Here is a 15,886-nt window from a genome sequence, read left to right on the forward strand (position 1 = left end):
AGATTGCTGTATGTTGTCTCCCTGCATGGACTTTGTCTTTGAGGATTGTGCTGGACTTCATGGAGAGAGGTACAGGTCCTTGGGAGTAGCTTGAAGGCTCTGGAAAAGGAGGCGAGGGCAACATCAGCAGTTGGCAGACAAGGAGGAAAGCCTGAGCATGAAAAGACCCTCACTGTCATCCAGTGGGATAAGCAAGTCTTCCTATGCTGTCTTGCCAAGCATGCTGCTTGCTAGTGGAGAAATAAAAACAGTTTTATGTCTATCAAGATTTTCAACCAATTATCTATTACTTTCATTTTCCTGAGAATTTTGGGGTTATATGCTCCAGGTAAAAAGGAGAAAGGGGAAGGAAAACTAACATTCAGTTTTGTGTGTATTGAAGTAGATGCTTTTGGTGCCTTCACATATCCCAGCAGAGAGTTTCCATGCCGAGGGCTTCCTGTGCTTCAGGGACTCGGGATGCTCTGTGCCACTGACACATGCTTAGCTCCCTAAGGGACAGGCAGGAAGTGCTAAGTGGTTAATGCCCAAAAGAACATACTGCTGAGCACATAGTAGGCCTTCAGTAAAAACATCTCATGACTGTTTTTGGAACACGTGTTGGAAAACCACGTGGACTCCCACCAGCACCACTCATCCTTATGTCATTTGGGCGTTCTCCAATACCTGCTGTCAGGAGGTTCACCTGAATCTTACCCCTGGGAGGTCAGCAGGAAAGTTCTTGTGCAGGCTTCTGTTTAGACCCACAGACTTTTCTTGAGCACCACTCTGGGTCACACACGAGATGTCCACAGTTTGGTGGGGAAACATGAGACCCATGAACAGACCAATTCAATATGGCAGGAGTTCAGCCCTGGTGCTTTGGGATCGCAGATAAGGAGCACTTGTCCCCAAAGGGAGTTGGGAGGAGATGACACTTGATTGAGTCTTTTAAAAATTTATGTAAAAAATCACATTATAGATGTACATGCTTTATAACATTGAAGAGTCCTAGAAGGTTTATAACAAATCTAGAGGCACCTTGCCCTACCTGATCTCCACTCTGATTTTTCCCTCTAGAATTTACTTTCCATCTGTTTAGTAGTTTCTTCTGGTGTTTGTTGCTGTGTCATTAAATGACATGCTTATACTCCTGTTTCTTGATTGCTCTGGAAGATGAGAATTTAGGTTTCTGATATCCTCCTTGCCTCATACCCACTTCCCACCTTCCCAAACCAGGGATAGGGATTGGATTCCTAATCAATGTGTGCATCAAAATGACTTAAGTTCTGGGTAGTCACTGTTGAGCCATGTACACTTCTATGCTTCTGCTTTTGTCTTGACAACTTTTCACTTTTTTTGGAATCACTAATTCTTTTTTGTAATTCAATGAGTTTTCTATTTCCCGTCATCTGTTTTCTACCAAATTGTAATTCTGCTGTTTGTGAGTTTAAGCCCTCCCAAGACTGTCTCCTTGCTTCAGTCCAGGCTCCTTACTTTAGTGATGTCTGCAGGAGTAAATTTAACCAAAGAGGTGAATGTCCCAATGACATTTTTCACGGAAATAGAACAAAGAATCCTAAAATTTATATGGAACAACAAAAGACCCCAAATAACCAAAGCAATCTTGAGAAAAAGGAACAAATATGGAGGTATCACACTCCCTGATTCAAAAGTATACTACATAGCTATAGTGTTCAAAACGGCATGATACTGGCACAAAAACTGACACACAGATCAATGGAACAGAATCAAGAGCTCAGAAATAAAACCGAACATCTATGGACAGCTAGTTTTGACAAGGGAGCCAAGAACATACAATGGAGAAAAGAAAGTCTCTTCAATAAATGGTGTTGGGAAAACTGGACAGCCACATGCAAAAGAATGAAAATAGACCATTATCTTCCACCATATTGAAAAGTTAACTCAAAATGGATTAAAGACTTGAATATAAGACCTGAAACCATAAAACTCCTAGAGGAAAACATAGACAGTACACTCTTTGACATCAGTCTTAGTAGTAGCTTTTTGAATACCATGTCTCACCAGGCAAGGGAAACAAAAGAAAAAATAAATGCAACCATGTCAAACTACAAAGTTTCTGCACAGCAAAGGAAACCATCAACAAAACGAAAAGACAACCAACAAATAGGAGAAGATATTTGCAATCATGTATCTGATAAGGGGTTAATATCCAAAATATATAAAGAACTCATACATCTCAACCACAAACAACCCCGTTAAAAAATGGACAATGGATCTAAACAGACGTTTTTCTAAAGAAGATATGCAAGTGGCCAACAGGCACATGAAAAGATATTCAACATCACTAATTATTAGAGAAGTGCGAATCATAACTACAGTAAGATATCACCTCATGCCCGTCAGAATGGGTATAATTAACAAGACAAGAAATAACAAGTGTTGGAGAGGATGTGGAGAAAAGGGAACTGTCATACACTGCTGGTGGGAGTGCAAACTGATGCAGCCACTATGGAAAACAGTATGGAGATTCTTAAAAAAATTGAGAATAGAACTATCATGTGATCCAGTGATTCCACTTTGGGGTATTTATCCAAAGAACACAAAAATGTGTATGTGAAAAAATATTTGCATTCCTGTTTCATTGTAGTCATTCACAATAGCCAAGACTGAGAAACAACCTAAGTGCTCATCAATGGATGAATGGGTAAGGAAGATGTGGCATATATATACAAGGGAATACTATTCATCCATATAAAAAGTGAAAATCTTGCCATTTGCAACAACATGGATGAACCTTGAGGGTATTATGCTAAGTGAAATAAGTCAGAAAGAGAAAGACAAACACTGTATGATTTCACTCATATGTGGAAGATAGACAAAGAAACACATACATGAGGAAAACAGATTGGTGGTTACCGGAAGGAAAGTGGGGAGGGAGGAGGGCAAAAGGGGTAAAGGGGCACATGTGTATGGTGACGGATGGTAATTAGTCTTTGAGTGGTGGACACGATTAATCTACACAGAAATTGAAATATAATGATGTACTCCTGAAATTTATGTAAAGTTATAAAGCAATGTTACCTCAATAAGAAAAATAAAATGAAAAAAAAAAAGGACACCAGTCATTCAGTTAAGGTCCAAAGACTCCAATATGACCTCATGTTAACTAATTACATCTGCAAAGACCCTGTTTCCAAATAGGGCCACGTTCTGAGGTTGCTGGTGGACTTGAATTTTGGAGGGAACACTATTCAACAGAGTACAGGAGGGAATCTGGACGTCTAACTCTTTCTTATACAGACTTTAACAACCCTCTGTTGTCAGCCTCACTTACACCTTCTGATTTCAGACAGACTTGATACATTCAGTTCCTGAATCTTTCTGGGCCCCAGAAGCCTGTCTCTGCTTGCTTCTGGTCTCCCCAGTGCTGCAGCCTTCAGCTTGAGCTTTCTCTGCTCTGCCGTGTTGTCATGGAAGACATACGGTGATCATGGGCCTAGACTTTGAGGCCAGAGTCTGGATTTAAATCCTTACTCTGTGGCTGTGTGACTTTGCCCAAGTGACTTACCTCTCTCTGCCTGTAAAAGAAGGGTAATAATGAGTACCCACTGCATATGGTTGTTCTGAGGACTGAGGAGAGTGCTTAGAAAGTGTCTGGCATGAAGAGCTTTGATGACTCTTGGCTACAACTACTTGTTGCATTCAAACGTTTGGTGGCTTTTATCTCCTCTCTGGTTGTCTTTGTCTCTGTGGATTTATGCCTTTTAAGAAAGCCCTTTAGTGTACTTTACTGGGGCTTCAGGTGGCTTCGGAGGTAAATGCCCGTGTTCAATCTACCATGTTTAAGTTTCTGAAGGAATCTTATAGATGAGGAGGCATTTGGGAGAGAATTAGGCAGGCAGAGCAGCCTGAGCAAAGGTGTGGAGCTCAGGGTGGAGCTCGGGGTGTGCAGGGACCTGCAAAGACTCCAGTCTGACACAGCATGGGGTCTGAGGAGGCACACTGGGAGCCTAGCTGGGCGTGGTCACCTGTCACCTGTAGAAGACACAGGCAGTACTGGACTGAGGGAGTGGTCAAATTTGAGGGCGCCCTGATTAAATGGGCAAAGGTGGCCCTCTGTAGTGAGGTCTGTGGGAGGCTGTGGTTGTTGCCTAGGTCAGAGATGATGAGGGTCTGACTAGGGCAGGGAGAATAGGGAGTGAGGAGAGGTGGAAAGTTTGAAAGATATTTAAGCTCTTAAAAAATATTGCTAGTTATCACTTCCAAAATTTTATAACGACAATTCTTAAGTACAGAAATTGTGAACAAGATGGAAAAAATTGTTTAGTAACAACCATGTACCCACCACCTAGACTGAAAAATTAGCATTTTGCTTTACTTGCTTTATCATCTGTCTCCACACCTCTATCCATCCATGGACCCATTTTACCTTTTGACTCATTTTGGTGTAAGTTACAGAATAACACTTTGCCCCTAAACATTGCAGCATATGTGTCATCTTAGATTGAGACATTCCTGATTTTTAATTTTTTTTCCAGTTAGCAAAAACCACTTTTTTCTCTATTCTCTTAAGGAACTATGATTTATAGCAAATGTAAAAAAAATTGAGACATTCATCTTTTTCTCCTTGTCTGAGCCCTCCAAAACGTAAAAACTCCTGATGAGTAAGTATTCTTATTCTCATGGCAATATGGTTGTTTGCATAAGTCCAATAAGAATCTGTTCTTCTTAGAACAGGACACAGTTTGAAACACTGGTTGTATTACCAAGGTTTTGAATGGAACATCATATTTGAAAAAAAACATACGAGCTGGGATATAACAAGACAGCTTTTGAGGAACAAAGGTCGACATTCTAGAATAAAACCACTTGGAAATATTGGCCTGGTAACTTGCTTATGGGTTCAGTGACCTGGTAAGGTTGAGCAAAGAATGTTGCTCCCTCTGGCATGCACAAGGAACCTCAATATTTGGGGGAACCTCACAAACAGAGGGATTCGCCCAAATATGTAGGTACTGCAGATGGAATCTGATGACAGGTCCTTTGCTGGGCTTTCCTGGCCTGGAGAGGCCTTTAAAGTTTAACCTGGGATTCCTTATAAGGTTCCAGCAAAGCAGATTTAAAAGAGCCTGTATGATCAATTACTATTCTTGCTGTACTTATGTAAATAGTTATGCCAAATTTACTAAAACTAGGCTTATTTTGCAAACCAGTTAGTCTTAACTTGGCTATGTCTAGTAAAATTAAGGATAATTTTAGAGAAAAAGATTATGGTTCAATAGAACCTATAATACGCATTTGTGGATATTAGATTTGGTTTTGTCAATTGTCTTTAAAATTTTTGTTACATCTGTTAACTGAACTATATCCTGAATTCTTTTGGCCTCCTGAAATATCCGGCTACAAACCTCCAAACTAACAAACTAACATAATGATGGGTTTTTTTTTCCCCATCATTTTCATTTGGAGTCATTGAAAACTAAATCTGCCATTTTTCCTACAGCCTTGCAAAGTGAAGCTGGAGAACCTAATATAAACTTAAGAGAGATTCATGTCTACTGCTGCATAAACCACTCCAAAAACTACCTGAGTGCCCAATGACACCATCAGAGGCATTTCAAACTGTCAAAGATGCTTTGACCTTGACTTCTAGGAATCTTGATTGGCTGCCTCCTGGCCTCAAAACCAGTTTATAATTTGTTCCAACCATTAACCTTGTTTTTCTCTTTTTGTTTCTCTAGAGAAACTTCTTATTAAATAGCTGGTTACTTACTTACCTGATACAGGCCTAACTTTGGGAGCCCACTTGCATCACCACCTTATTAAAAGACTGGTTCAATGAGATGATGCAACCTACACCCCATTTCAGCAGGAAGTAGCTAGATCGGTCGCCACCCCAAATCCCTCAAGATTGAGGGATGAACATAAGATAGGGGGGAGTTGATACCGACCTTGATATCAGTTTCCCTACATTAAAGCCAGCACATATGGGGTTAAAATCAAAACACTCATTCCCTGCTTACTCTCTGGATTTCTGGCTCCAGAATCCACTGTTCTCTATGGAGACAGACACCACCAAGGACAAGCACCTGGATGCATTAACTCCTCCCCACAAAGAGATACGGGCTGGTGGGAAAGCTGCTGACCAGCAAGGTCATGGGTTCCCTCCTCTCTGCAAGTCATCCCAAGGCCAAAGACAGGCTGGTGGGAAAGCTCCGACAAGCAAGGCCATATGTAGGGGAGGTAGGCCCCTCCCCGACCTAAAACCCCAAATAAAAACCCTTCCTTTTAGCTTTTCAGGTAGTTTGGGATTTCACCATTAGCTGCCCTCTCTCCTTGTCCAGCACTGTGCAATAATAAAAATTCCTACTTTCTTCCACTACCCCCAGTGTCAGAGATTGGCTTTCTGTGCAATGGGCGAGTGAACTCACTTCAGGTTCGATATCAAAAAGGTGGAAACAGGGCAAATCAGTGGATGAATAGATAAAGAAATTGTGGTACATACATACAATAGAATATTATTCAGCCATGCAAGGAGTGAAGGACTGACACATGTTCCAACAGAGATGAACCTTAAAAAAATTATCCTAAATGAGGGAATCCAGACACAAAGGCTACATATTACATGGTTCAATTTATATGAAGCATCTAGAATGGGTAAATCTAAGAAGACTGAATGTAGATTCATGGAGGCCAGGGGCTGGGAGAGGAGAGAGAGGGGAGAAACTGTTTAATGGGCAAGGGATTTTCTTTGGTGGAATGCAAATGCTTTAGAACTAGATAGAAATGGAGATTGAACAACATTGTGAATGTACTAAATGACACTGAATTGTTCACTTTAAAATGGTTGATTTTATGTTATGTGAATGTCACCTCAATAAATTGTTTAAATCCTGGAAATGTACCCTAACAAGTACAAGACAGGACAATCTGGTACCTGCCAAGCCCAGTGACTTGTTCCAGAGGCCCTTTCGAGTCTCCATCCTCCTGCTGACCCGTCCAGGGCCGAGCCTTGGCCTTAGGAGCAGAGGATCCCTAGCTTGGCCTGTGATCTGATTACTTTCTATTAGCACTAAAAACGGTTGGCTCGATTTAGACAGTGTCTTTGCAACCAAGAAATGACTGACATACTTAACAGTGATAAAGACAGTAAGCTAGGCCATTCTCACTTGTCTTCTTCTGGCCAAACACTCCTGTAACCATGGTAGTGCAAGCAGAGTGTCACCTTCTCTGGGCAGCTCAACCCTCACCCCCAAATCCCCGCCCCTCCAGCCCAGGCAGCTCTACCTCTCACTTGTCTCTGCCTTCCCAAAGCTCTTGATGCCTTTGGAGGTGTCTGCTCCCTGTGGAGCACCACACCTGGGTCCTCTGCGTAAGCACCTTTCGTGATGGTCTTGTTTACACTTTGCTCCCATGGTACTTGATAGCACCAGGACAGTGAAGACCCAATTCAGATGGATAGAGAGGGCCCATGGCCTTGTGCACCACAGTGTGACTGGTCATAACAGGACGTCTTGTGCTGGAGTTCAGGAGTGAGCTGAACTTGGCTGGGCAGGACCCCTGAAAAAGTCACTGGGCTTGGCAGGCACCATGGTGACATGTCTCCTTGGGAACCCCTTGGAAGTGATATGTGAAAATGACGAGTGTTTGTTTATTTTTTGGAGAGATGGTTCATTACTTCCATCTGCTTGTCAGAGCAGCCTGTGTACTAACCAGTGATCAAGAACTCCAGCTTCTAAACCTAGGTGATCTCTGTTGAATGAACCATTGGTCCTGTCCTTTCCATACTGCCTCTTGCTGCCTCATAAGGGAGAAAAATATTTAATTTTTTCAATGGTTTTCGAACTGTTCACCCTGGAAGCCACAGGTGGATTCCTGACAAAACAGGTAGTAACATTCTTTCCATTTACAGCAAAAGTTAACTGATGGGATTTTCTTTATTTAAAAGACATTATTCTGAGATGCCAATGCATTATATGTGCACATGGTTAAAGATTAAAATGGAGGTAGAAGAGGCAAGTGCTTTTATACTACGGAGATTTAGGTTTTCTTAGGTTTTCTGGTAGATAGTTCAATCAGATTAAGGAAATTACCTGCTATTAGTAGTTTAAGGTTTTTTTAATATCATAATTGGGAGTTAAATATTATCAAATGCTTTTCTAAAACTATTGAGACAATATGACTACTTTTTTAAATTGGTTAACTTGATAACTGATATTTATATTTTTCCTCTGTTAACTGCCCTTGGGTCCCAAGATCAAATTCACTGTGGCTGTGGTGTGTCATCACTGTTGCATTTGGTTTGCTGCTAATTTCTTTAGTTTTTTTTTTTTGAGGAAGATTAGCCCTGAGCTAACATCTGCCACCAATCCTCCTCTTTTTTGCTGAGGAAGACTGTCCCTGAGCTAACATCTGTGCCCATCTTCCTCTGCTTTATATGTGGGACGCCTACCACAGCATGGATTGACACCCAGGATCCAAACTGTTGGCCAGATGCCTCCTTTGGTTCTCCTTCCACCTGGGCCTTTCCATAAGGCAGCTCACAATATGGAAGCTGGCTTCCCTCAGAGAGAGTGAGAGAGGATGGCCAGGAAAGAAGCCACAGTCTTTTTAAACCTAATCTCAGACATGGCATCCCATCTCTTCTGCTATATTCTAGTCATTCAAAGCACTTGATCCAGACCACAGCAAGGAGAGGGGATTACACAGGACATAGCTACCAGGAGGCAGAGACCATTTACAGCAGTCTTAGAGGCTGTGACCACAGAAGTGAAGCCAAGATAATCTGCTATGTCACATAAAATCAATCCAGAGAATTGAAGAACACATCATGCCCAGCTCATTCTATAACGGAGTCCTGCCAGTGACCAACTAAGTGGACCTGAAAGTGGATCCTTCCCCAGTCAACACTTTTGCTGTGACTGCAGCCCAGCTGGACAGCAGAACTTGTAACCTCATGAGAGAGCTTGAGCCAGAGGTACCCAGCTAAGCCACACATGGATTCCTAGCCCAAGAAACTGTGACATAATAAATGTTTGTTATTTTAAGTTGTTACATTTTGGGATACTTTGTTATATAGTATTAAAAACTAATTTACCTAACCTGCTCTTTGGCCACTTGTTCAGTTTCAGCCACTATAGCAGGGACAACCTTGGTGTGGATGCCACCTTAATTCGTGTAGGTGTAGCCTGACAGTGACTTCCAACTTAGTAAATCCTGTAATACAAAAGTTTTGGAAAGTTAGTCCTCCAGGGGAAAAACATTTGACCAATGGGAAATCAAACGAGTGGATACCTTCTTTCCCCTTCCTTTCCTTGGATGGACTGTCCTAGAAAGAATTGCTTGCTTTTGATATCAAATGTTGGCCAGGTTGATAAGGAACCCTTGTATAGGTTCTCCTTCTTTCTCATGCTTTATTCCAATTTTCCTTCACTCTTGCCCACTTGGGATCATATTTACAAATAAAATAGTAGCACAAATGCCTGTCCTTAGACTCTCTTTTTGGAAACCAGGATAAGACATATTTGTCAATTTCCTTCACAGACAGATGAGGACAACAAGCCCAGGCATGCCCAAGGTCACACACTTCCAATGCATCAAGTCCTGATGATTCTTTGTATTCTTATCTTTCAAAGGAGGAAAGAGTCTAGAAAGAAAGAAGGGCAAACTGTGTCAATTTACTGCTACTTCACAGTATGTGTGTGATTTATAACTCAGTATTTCTCTGTGTGGTGGTTTGTTTAGTATCTCTCTCCTCCTTGCGTCTTCCTGAGGTCAGGGATCCTGATTCTTTTATATTCAGTCTTGGTCTATGGCCTGAACACAGCAGCCATGGAGCCTAAGCAGCATACAATGACACTGGGGAGAGGTGCCCCCTCCTCCAGGGCTGAGAGAGAATGTCCATGGACCTACCACTTTCCTCACCACTCTTCCACCAACAACGAGGCCTAGCCATCAGAACTTAGCTGACACCTGGTTACCCCAAGTCGACAAGATCAAGGTTTGTCCTACTGAGAAGAGTGGTGGCTCAAGAACTGAGTTACAGATACATCAATCTTGTTTTCATTTCTTTGCACACTCCAGATCGTGACCTATGAAACTTGAATGAAATGTAGAAATTATTCTAGCCCATACCAGCATCAATTCGCTTGACCAGTGGAAGTCAGGACAGGCTTCCCAAAGAGGAGCCACTGGCCTAAGAATATAAAAGATCAGGAATGTGAGACTGATGGTGATCTTTGTGTCACTGAGTCGCTGACAACTTCCATCTGTACTGATATTGAGCCTAATGCTTCCCTGAATGTTAGTTGAGATTCAACTTTGACCGATAGCTAAGGAGACTGAGAAAGCAGATAAGGCATTCTCTGTTGATGAGGACACTACGTTTTTTCATAACTGTATAATTACTTTGACTTGTCTGTACTGTAATTATCTATTAATTTGTCTCTATCTTCAACCTGAATAATGTCTGGGTCTTGGTCATATTTTTACCCTATTTGGAACAGAGCTTTGAAAGTACATGAGGAGCCCATTAGTATACAAACAAGTAGATGAAAGACACAGGGTATGTGGGGTGTTTTTCCAACACGCAGTGTCTTCCTTCAGACAGTCAGCACAACTGTTGGTATGGGAATCTCTTCATGTTAGGTGATCCATTCTGTGGAATGAAGGCGCACAAAGATCATGCTTTCCGTTATTTCCTCTTGCAGAGCAAGGCCATTCGAACTGGGTAGCACATGGTGCTGGCTACATTTTAGTCCTAAGGAATGATTAGCCTCTCGCCCTTGATATACATCCCCACCAGCTGGACCAGGCCCTGAGGTGACTAAGGGCAGGCAGAGGGTCATATTAGGGTTAGTTACAAAATCACTGTAGCTGAGCATGCATTTTGGAGGAAGATGAATGCATATTAGTTTTCACGGAGGCTTTGTTTCCAAGAAAAGAAGAATGGCTTTGTGTTTAGATGAAGGAATTAAATTGTCCATAGTTATCAGATGTTACTCCAGTCTTTCCTTCTTTGGATGTATACTGTGTACTTCTCTGGTTGGGAGCATAGAGGGCAGATCCTACCCAACAACACCCTTAGATCTTCTTGACTTGCATCTGTCTTTGTTCCTGCTGAGACAAGGTGGAACTCTTGTTCTGGAAGACCCATGGGATAGCTGCTGTGGGAATCTCCATGGTGATAGGAACCAGAATTTTCACCAGTTTGCTCTTTCAGCCTTGGGTCTCATTAGTCCCCATAGTGGCCCTTACCAGGAAATGGCAAACATTGAATGTTGGTGTCTCAGAGCAGCAGCAGCCTTTTCAGTCTCCCCTCCTATCAGCTTATTTATACTCTGTTGTGATCAACTGCTGTTGGGAAGCCACTTGCTGTCACTGAACCTCAGTTTCTACAACTGTAAACGGGGGATAGTAGCATGACCCTGTTTACCACTGCCCAGGGAAGGCAAAAAAAAGGGGCTGGGGGCTAGAAACAAAGTGGAATTCCTGGGACTTTCTACCTTCCTTTTCCTGGAGCTCTCTTTCCAGCTTCCCATGTCTGTCCTTTGTTAGTATTCCAGCTTGCAGCCACTTCTCTCCTTAATTCCCTCTCCGTAACGCTCCATTATCCCAGAGATTCCAGAGGTAATCCATGTTCTGAGCACAGTTATGTGTCTGTCTCCATCCACTGGGATGCTGCTCCTGAAGAAGTGGACTGTATGGCTTCTAGCCCACAGCCAGCAGGATACCTATGTAAAACATTCACTCGCTTGTCCTGGGATCAATGCACAAGTGAGCAGATGTATTTGTGCATTACACTTTCCAGTGGCAGCTATGGATTTTGCCAGGTGCCTCCTTGAGTAAACTGCAACCCGAAGGTGACCAAGTGTCATGGTATAAATTTGGGGTTGCACAAGAATGTCCCAAGTAAATAAAAGGAGGCAGTGAGATACTTTACCAATGAGACATCCACCTTCTCAGGCCGCTGGCACGCAGCCCTGGGGACTTTCAGGTCGGATAATTGGAAAGAGTTGGTGAGCGGAGCGTGTCACTTTCTGCAGAAGGGCTGAAAGTCAGAAGGGATAAAGAGAGCAGGAAATCCACAAACACTGCTTAAATGTCTCTGCTTCTGTCAACTTTAGAGTTTCATTTTCCATATAACCCACCAGTTTCTCAGGCCAAGCAGACACAGAACCTGGGTCAGAGTGGCAGTGATGAGCTGGTGCAACTTCCAGATGCTCAGCCCTTGGATCTTTCCCATCAGGTGTGTGGTGGGGGGCTTACAGGTGACCATCACTGCTACTGCAGGCTTTCTCCTTATAGTTCCTCACCACCAATTAGAAATTCCCCCACTGGTCAAAAAGCAGGAAGCCATCTGCTCTGACCACTTTGCACCAGAGAAAAAGGTCATGTCATCTTTCTGTGGTCCTGGGTGCTACGTGTGACCCGTGGTGACATCTTTGGTGGCTAAAGTGGTTGGGGTCCTTTTGGCCATCCAAGCTGCTTTCTCCTCTTCACTCCCTTCACATCCGTTGTTCTTGGACATTGATCTTTCCAGGGAGAGAGGGCCATTCTGTGGTGAAGGATCTGTCTAACTGGCTGTCTACTGTAGGACCCTCTGAGGGGCTGGACAGGAAGCAGCATGAATTGATACCACGTGCTACAGCCATCACCACCTTGTCCATTTCCTACCTCTCCATCAGGTGCCCTCTTGACAATAGAATATGATGGACCAGCCTAAACATGCAGTGATGGTGGTCGAGTTATAGCCAGGCCCTGTTGTATTAACTATCCAGGAAGACAGTGTGGCCACCAATGAGCCACAGAGAAAGGACACGCAGGGGGCCCAGCATTTCCATCTCTACCAACTCAACTCCAATAATCTTTCTGGATGTCCCCTCTGCACAAGGCACTCTGTTAGAATATAACAGTGATTAATACCCACACTGTGCCCTTGAGAATCTCTCAGTATAATAGGGGAACTAAGTGTGAAAATCAACAATGATGCTGGAGGGCAGAGAGGACAATAATAGAATTGCGGGGGACAGAAGATGCCCAGAGGAGGAAGTGGTTATAACTGTTCAAGGAGGTTGGTGAGGAAAGACTCTAACTGAGGGGGTTCTGCCTCTGCTGGGTTTTAAAGGATGAGTAGGAGCCTTCTGGGGAGTCCAGGTGCATTTCTGGGCAGAGGAAACTGCATGGGTAAGATCTGTAGATCTAGCTTGTTGGAAGGAGTTCAAGCACTTTGGAGTGCATGCAGCCATGGAGCCAAGTGCAGATCAGAGACTGAAGGCCACTGGCTTTACTTGAGTTTCTGTAACCTTTGGGCTTACTGATAACACTGATTGAGTTGTTTATTTATTTCTCACAGAACAGGAACTCAAAGGATGTCAAACTGGGAGTTCCCATGATGCTGTGCCAGGGTGGAGATGGTACCTGCAGATGGAGCCCAGCTGGCCCTTCTACTGGCTGCAGCTCCAGCCCCACCCCCTTCCGAACATATAAATCTTCCAGCCTCAGTGACTCACTGCTTGGCTGGAAGGGAAGCTCTGTACCCACAGGCCTGGGAACAGCGGCACCGACTGCTGAAAGGAAAATCAGAGGAGAGAATCTCAGCAGGAAAGTGGCCATGGACCTGATCCCAACCTTTTCCATGGAAACCTGGGTTCTCCTGGCTACCAGCCTAGTGCTCGTCTATCTGTGAGTAACTGTCCAGGCTTGTGTCCTCTGTAACTTTGGACTTGAAATGCTAATCAGCCCCCCTTTCCCTTACCGGTTTTGAAGATTAAAAGAGTTAATGAAGGGGAAGTTGCTTACTGTTGGGTGCCACAAACACACGAGGGGTTCTTATTGATCTCATCCAGATCTGCCAAAGGAGTAACCCTCCCACTCCCAATTTCTGTGCTTAGCGGGTTTTAGTGACACTACTTGCTTCTTGGAATGACCTTCTGATTGACCACCAGTGTGGATGTGGACTAACCAAGCAGAATTTAGCAGAGACAGATTAAAAACAACAGACCCCTGGGCATTGGGGTCCTCACCCCCTTCCCAAGGTCTGAGGATCCCAGAGGCAGGAGGAAGTGGCTTGGGTTTTTGTCTCATTATCTTCGACTTCCAGGTTCTTTATCAGCTGCAGCAGAAATGTAGAAGGAATGGCCCCTGTGTCACTCAGGTGGCTCCCGCTTTCTTCCTCCCCACCACTAGGGATCATTTACACAAGGCACCTGGGGCACTCAGAGTTTGCAGGTGGGCTGGAGATTGCTCTGCCCTTCTCCTCAGACTCAGTTCTTCTCTCTTTTCTGTGCCCCTTCCCTGGGAATCCCCTTTTAAGAATCGACTTCCCTATCGTGTAATATGCAGAACTGTTTATCCCTAAATGAGAATCTTTAGAGCAGAGGAGATCTGGCAGAAATCTTCAATTTGTATTCTTCTTTTCACTTTTTCCTTCCATTCTCTGGGAGGGTTAGCATCAGTATAGAGATTTCTTTTCCCTCTGATATGATATCTGCAGGCAGCCTGCAAAGGCACGAGCCTGAAAAACCAATTTGGATTTTAAATATTTTTTCCCTTTAAGTTACAGTACAGGAGGATGAATCAAAACCATCCGGCAGAGAATTCCTTTCAGTGGTGGGATTCCTGGTATCATGGAGCAGGTTGGGAGAGGAGTTATTTTCTATGTGTGAGCAGCAAAGGGCCCTCCTTGTCTCATTTGACCTCTGTCTCAATCTCACTTTCTGAGAGTAGGAAACCATGGACACAGATGTGAGCATAGGAAATAGAATCTGGGTTTAATTCATTGAAAGAAATGTTAGGAATTATGGGTATTTTGGCAACATATTTGCTGACTGATGACATTTTAAAGTTAATTGATGTGCTTTAATTTCATTCTAGTTAATAGTAGATTTTTTCTGAGGAAGATCAGCCCTGAGCTAACATCTGCCACCAATCCTCCTCTTTTTGCTGAGGAAGACTGGCTCTGAGCTAACATCCGTGCCCATCTTCCTCCACTTCATATGTGGGACACCTGCCACAGCATGGCTTGACAAGTGGTGCATAGGTCTGCACCCAGGATCCAAACCAGCAAACCTTGGGCTGCCGAAGCGGAACATGCCACTAGGCCAGCTCCAATTCTAGATGTTTTATTTAGATGAGACTATTTCCAGTATATACTTTCTGAGAGACAAAAGAAGCCTATTGATTCAGTATTTGTGACTAGAAAAGTGCATAAATAACCTCTTCTTTGTAGGATAAAGCCAAGAGTATGAATCTAGAGTCCAAATATATACTTCTATGATACAGACAGTATACATTTTTTTTTGGGTGGGAAGATTTGCCCTGCTGCCAATCCTCCTTTTTTTTCTGAGGAAGATTGGCCCTGAGCTAACATCTGTGCTCGTCTTCCTCTATTTTATATGTGGGACACCTGCCACAGCCCGGCTTGATAAGCGGTGCATAGCTCCGTCCCTGAGATCAGAACCAGCAAGCTCTGGGGCACAGAAGTGGAGCGCATGAACTTAACCACTACACCAGTGGGCCGGCCCCATGTATACATATTTTTAAACACCCCTGTTGAGCAGGTTCTTTTAATCTCTCAGTGCAGGTGAGTAAGTGGGACTATGAGCCAGTGAAGATATGAGAGTCCTCCAGGTAGGAGTCAGGAGGAAGTGGGAGAATATTCCTCACCCCTCAGAACAGAGATTCTCCTCAGTTCTGGTCCCACAGGTGGGCCCTCACAGGAGCAGAGTTAGCATCTCATCTGCTTGAAGCATGGAGATAAGGACACCATCTAAGTCACTCTGTGTGTGGTCTGCCTGGCAGTAGGACTGTCACTAGATAGTGTCACCACTGGACAAACAACAGTGTACCTTAGAGACAATGGTGCAGCCAAGAATCAGTTGCTGTAGACACCGCCCTCCTTATGCCAACGCAGTGTGAATGT

General features: G+C 43.6%; 1 pseudogene; it reads left to right on the forward strand.

Moving 5' to 3' along the window:
* Positions 1-13,321: 13,321 nt before the first annotated feature.
* The window catches only part of LOC139073315 (cytochrome P450 3A12-like), a 32,282-nt pseudogene continuing 29,717 nt past the window's right edge, over positions 13,322-15,886 (forward strand).

The sequence above is a fragment of the Equus przewalskii genome, chromosome 12, assembly GCF_037783145.1.
Source record: "Equus przewalskii isolate Varuska chromosome 12, EquPr2, whole genome shotgun sequence".
In the NCBI taxonomy this organism is placed as follows: Eukaryota; Metazoa; Chordata; class Mammalia; order Perissodactyla; family Equidae; genus Equus; species Equus przewalskii.